The following is a 6,000-nucleotide window of genomic DNA, read 5'->3' on the forward strand; positions in this document are numbered from 1 at the left end:
GGTGTTTTTGCTTTTAAATTTAAAATAAATCATGACGTCATAACACACAAAATACAAAACACGCCAGAGAAGAAAGCTTTTACTGTGCGGCTTCTTTTTGTCCTGAAATTTTTTAATGGGTTATTCGAACGAAATGTGTCTTGTTTTAGGAAATTATTGTCGTTTATTGAAATTATTGTATAATGTGAGACGTCGAGTCATGGGGAGGGGCTTTTTGGTTAGGATGTTTGCTTAAATCTTCGGTGAACACCATTTTGGTCACCGGAGCGTGTTATTTTGAGAAAATAAGCGGAACTAATTTATCCACCTATCTAGTTAACCTACTTTGGTAGGTTTTTAACTCCTTTGTTGTCTTTTAACGCTGTTAGTAGAGCTGGATGATCTGTTTGTATAAATTTTTTTTTTGCCTATCATGTAATTTTTAAAATGTTCTACGACCCCGACAACTGATATTAGTTCTATTTCGTTTGTGCTATAGCGTTGTTCGTATTCGTTTAGAAATCTCCTGGCAAATCCAATGGGATGCAAGCTATTCCCTGGAAATTTCATTTTGTTTTATACGAGCTCCAATTCCCTTTTGTTATGCGTTTCTCTTTTTATCTAAGTGTTTGTGTTCGACGGTTTTTTTAAGGTTTTCTTTTTTCACAATCAGTTTATCTCTTTGGCACTCCAAACTATTTTGTTTTTTTTTTGTTTTGGATTTTTGTAATAATGGGCTAAGATGTTCTGAGAGTGGTGCTAGTTTTCGAACGAATTTTTTGAGATGGTGGGTGCTTCCCACAAATGATCTAGTTTGTTTTATAGTTTCGGGTATTATTATTTTTGCTATAGCTTCGGTTTTTGTTGTTATTGGTTTGACGCCCCGGGAATTGATGGTAAATCCCAACCAACAAAACGATTTTGTTTTTAGCGAAATTGCATTTCTGTCGGTTTATTGTTAAGCCCTCAGTGTCTAATCTGCGTAGTATACTGTCTGATTCGTTTTCTTGTTCTTGTAGGTTTTTTTTATTATCAATAAGATCTAGTCAAGAAATGCGAGGTTTGAAATTATACCCCGTAGAGTGTTATCAATTTGTTTTTGAAAACTTGCGGGCTTGTCGGTAAGCCCGTAGAATACGTTTGTGAAGCGATATGATCCGGTTGTTTTCCCCCTAAAATACTGAGATTACAGAATTTGGCTTTTGATTCATCTAGCGGAATTTGAGTTTATGAAAATTTCATGTCCATTCTCAAGAACCATACTTCTCCGGGAAATAAACTACGCTCTGAAATGAACAAGACGACAGCATCATTTGTTTTTATGTGAATCTTTTTTATTGTCCATAAATCTAGTGCTAGTTTGATTGATTTATCTTTTTTTTTTACTGTTATTACTACTGAAATCACTATAAAGTCGTCTCGACTTTAATCCATTGGAATAGTTTGTTAGTCCATTATTTGATTTTCGATTTCGTTTTTAACTTTTTCGTGGAGATGTAAGGGTACTCTACTTCTTTTTTGTTGACATGGCTAGTGTTTGCTTTCTTATGTTGATTTTTCAATTGGGTTTTTAGATATTCCCAGCATATCACAAAGGTGTGGATATTTTTTGAATACCCATTTAACTAAATTTTTGCTTTTTTCAATGTTTCAAATTGAAATAATTTGATTACCTGATCCCTGGGGATTGGTTTGTTGTAGCGATAGCCCCAGCTTGTTTAAGCTGCCACTTCCAGTTAGGACATGTGTTTGATGCGTCACTTCCAGTACTTCTTACTCATTTTCGGTCTGCGATCCGATTTTAGATCAGGTTTAACTGTTCCATGGATTCCGATTACTGAAATCCAAGTCTTTATTACTGAAACTTTTGTTTTTTGATTACGAAATTTAGTCTGAACACTTTATTCTGAGTTTGTCTGTTAGTAGTAATTTTGGTGTAGATTTTGTAATAAAACTCTTGGGCGAACCTATAAAAGCGAGCCATATAAAATCCTTTTTATTTCCAATCAATGTTTTCATCCATATTTTGTCTCCATCAGTTTTGTTTAAAATCACATTCTTTACATGAATGAGTGTTTCTTGTACTATTTTATTTATGCATGCCCAGTCTTCTGAAAGTTCACCATTGTAGGATGCTGATTCTGGATTGACTTAATCTTATTCGTGGATTTGTTTGAGTGTAGAGTTTGATTCTTCTGTTTGTGTTAGGTGTCTTAGGCGACTTAATTGACGGGGCTGCGTCGTGTTAGCTTGTTTTTGTGATCTTCGTGGAGCTATAGAAGAGATGTTGGGTCAGCAAGTTTTTGCATAACGACTCATTTTTTGAAAATACTTTATTGAGATTGTTCCGCTTGGCAATTATTGTTATGATTTTGTACTTCTACTTGAAACTTTTCTACTAGTTTTTTATTAATTTTAATATTATTTTTTATTTGTTTTTTTAAACCTATTGTCATATATATTTTTAAATTTATTTAATCTGTTATTGTGTTTTTTATTTTGATTATTGTTGTCATCATTAATAATATTATTATGATAATTATTATTATATTATTATTATCATTATTAATTTTTTTATTTTTATTCTTATTACTATCATTGTTATTATTATTGCTATTATTATTATTGTTATTATTATTATTATTATTATTATTATTATTATTATTATTATTATTATTATTATTATTATTATTACTATTATTATTATTATTGTTGTTGTTGTTATTATTTTAGTTGTTGTTTTTGTTATTATTTTTATTGTTATTAATATTAGTTTTATCAATTTGATTTTTTATAATAACATTATTATTTTTTATTATTATTATCATTTGTTTTATTACCATTATTACTGTTATCTTTTTTTAAGAAAAATGTTTTTATTGGAATAATTAATTTTATTAGTAATATGACTCGTTGTTCGCATTTTGTGCTTGAATTGAGTGGCGTAGGCAATGAAAACAAAATTCGGCTAAAATTGTAAACTTTATGTTACCAAAGTAGCTATTCTAACAACAAAAAAATCAGATGACCGCAAAAACAAAACTTGAATAAAAATACAACAGCAACCAAGAGCAAAAAACGGCGCAGACTACGATAGTTTTTCGATGAAACAGCAAAATATAAATGAACAAAATAATCTTCAATAGGGAATTATCTGTTATTTGTCTTGTAAACACAATTATCTTGATCGCTAATTGAATTCTTACTGTTTCTTGTTTTGAACTAACAGTTCTTGAGTACCTGATTATTTTTAGGTTTTTTTTTGCTTCCATTTCAACTCTCAAGTACATTGAGCGAAACCCAACTTAAGTTAAAACAAATTTTTTTCTGCATAGATAGTTTCGAAGCATACAGATCGGCCTTCGATTTGTTCTCTCTAACATTGGGACAGCCACACTTGAAAAAAGAATAACAGAGGTCTCAAAAACTTGTCGAAGAAACCAGTTTCCATTGTATCTCTAACAAGTATAAGGAAAAAATTCTGCACCGAGAGGGTCAACATTGTGCTTCAAATGTTCACTGACAACTCAGAAGTCACGATATGCGCAGTTGCTCACCATATTTTGCAGCCTAGTATGCATTCAAGGCAGAAAAAATTTTTAATTAAGAAACGAAGTCTGGCACTGGTGTGACCACATTATCTTGCCAAAAATTACAGACAGTTTTCTTGGCAGTATTATCAAATAAGCAAATTGCGAACTGCACAAGATGAAGATACTTAGTTGCAGTTTCTGGTAGGACTCAACTGCTGTACTGCAATGCAGAAACGGCTCCCAACTCCAACGCCAAATTTTTATGCTTGTAGAATTGCAGTGAAATAGCACACAACTGATGTTTCGGAGAGTAATAGAATGAGAAGATACATTGGTTCTACAGCAATCAGTGTTTAGGATATAGAAATTTTTTGAAAAGACCACAAACGACTGCATTGAGCAAACAAGACTATTTTTGGGCACCGAAAATAACTTAACCACATCACTCTTCATTTATCGGGCTGGTGAAAAGAAATCAATTTTTCCTTGGGTACGATTTAGCAATTTCAGAAAAGCAATGCGCACAATAGCATGAACACAAAAAGCATCGATGAAAACGAAACCGGCAACATTTGCAGCAAGTGTTGAAGATAAAAACCGCAAAAGCAACCTTCTTCAAAAAACTATAGATTTGAAATGGGAATACAAAATTACAAAAACTTTAAAACCTTATAATTTTCTACCTTCATTTATGGAAAGGATGTATTTTGTTCAAAATACACAATAGGCGAAAATAAATTGCAATACAACGCAAAACAACCAATATTTTTACATCGGAAACTTCACTCAGTTGAAAAAGAATACCGATCGAACAGTTCCACATCTGATCAATCAACATCAAAGAAATCACATGTGAGAAAAATTGTTCAACTATAATTCTGGTTTTTGGCGGTCAAAATGTGGCTTTTGATAAGGAAACTTAATACGTGACGACTGTTGTGATGACCGAGCTACCTGCAGAAACGTTTGTAACTTCAACGAGTTTCACAAAGGTTTGAGTAGAATTTTTTGTCCCCGTTACGGTATAAAATGTTAGCAGAATTGAACATCGATGATTTTGTCGGCTCACATACCTAGCTGTGGGAGCAGCGCATATCAGGACTATTGTTCAGTTAGTCTTTGACAGTTGTGTAAATACAACCATAGAGATCGAAGGGCAAAGATGCCCATTAATAAAACTCATCAGAGACAAGGAAAAAATACTCGTTGGAGCGGACCGAGCTTTCAAAGAGTAGGTTGCGTCATGGAAGAAAGAGACTAACGAGGAAAACTTGGTTCAACAAGGGAAGAGCCCAAAGTTAAATCCAATTGTGACAATTAATTAAGCCACATTGTCAATTTATTTCGTCGTAGTTGATTTTGGAAGCAATCGGTCAGAAGTTGCAAGAAAGCAGTGTAGTGTCTGCACTGTTGAGGAACTGATCAAGTGCAAAAATCGATCAACTGAGATTTGTATCAGCAGCAGTCAGGCGTCGAAGTCAGAACTATTGTCATCAATTATTGCAAACGAATTGATTTCGGTTACCTCAGACCACTTATCCCTTGGCAGAAGAGCTGGTTCATTACTGAGTCCCATAGTTATTCTAATTTCCTCTTGAGCACATTCTGAAATCAGTGTCTGCCAACTTTGAAATTTCGATCAAGTTCAATTTAGGTTCAATTTAAGGCAATTAAGTTATAACGTTTTTGGTGAGACAGGTCTAGAGCTTATAATTTTGAATTTTTGTCGTCAGGTTCCTCCATCATGTTGAACTGTTATACGTATGAGACCTTATTGTGTGATCTGTTGCAAATCTAGAACAAATTGTTATTGAAAAACTAAGCTTAGCAAAAATATAACGTTACGGCAAAAATTTAGCGGATATACAGGTAGAAAAGAGAACGACAGAAACGTAACATCTATTCAGATTTGGAAGCGCCGATACGAACGGGGATAAAGTTTCGTTGTCATATAAGGGCGAGCAGCCGTCAAATTTTTATTAGTTTTATTGATATTTTAGGGCTGGAAGACAGAGAGGGAACAGGAATTGCGGCGAAGTAGTCTGCTCATATGGAGAAACATGCTATAACAACGAGTGTTTCAGAAAGTGCGTCGTTGATTCCCACTGCCCTGGTGCGTTTGAATGTGTTATGAGGAAATGCGTGCCGGAGGAAGACAGTTAGGCGACCACAGTTTCAGCTGATGACTCCAAATAATTGTAACTTAGTCATTCGGAACTGGGATCTGGTTTATTTTACCCCCCCCCCCCCTCAAGCTTAGTGGGCTTATAACTTTTACGCTACTAGTCGAACGTGCTGTTTATTGTTTGGTTATGTAGTATGTAACAACACATAAAAACAGACGCGGGCGAGGTGCAGATTAGATTCCAGAACCGAATGTTTAGTTTGTCACTTTGGCTGCTATGAATTCAGCAATTATACATTATTTATAGGACCTGTTTCGCTATGATGGCATTTATAAAATGGAATGAGTAATCCTACTTCTTCT

The 6,000-nt window shown here is 33.9% G+C and overlaps 1 long non-coding RNA gene across 1 annotated transcript in view; it reads left to right on the forward strand.

The window, feature by feature from the left end:
• The window catches only part of LOC142353194 (uncharacterized), a 58,913-nt gene extending 53,142 nt beyond the window's left edge, over positions 1–5,771 (forward strand). The window contains exon 3 of the long non-coding RNA XR_012761035.1: positions 5,513–5,771. This is a non-coding gene — a long non-coding RNA (uncharacterized LOC142353194). The remainder of the gene's footprint in view (positions 1–5,512) is intronic.
• Positions 5,772–6,000: the final 229 nt, after the last annotated feature.

The sequence above is a fragment of the Convolutriloba macropyga genome, chromosome 14 (genome assembly GCF_964194025.1).
Source record: "Convolutriloba macropyga chromosome 14, txConMacr16.3, whole genome shotgun sequence".
In the NCBI taxonomy this organism is placed as follows: Eukaryota; Metazoa; Xenacoelomorpha; order Acoela; family Convolutidae; genus Convolutriloba; species Convolutriloba macropyga.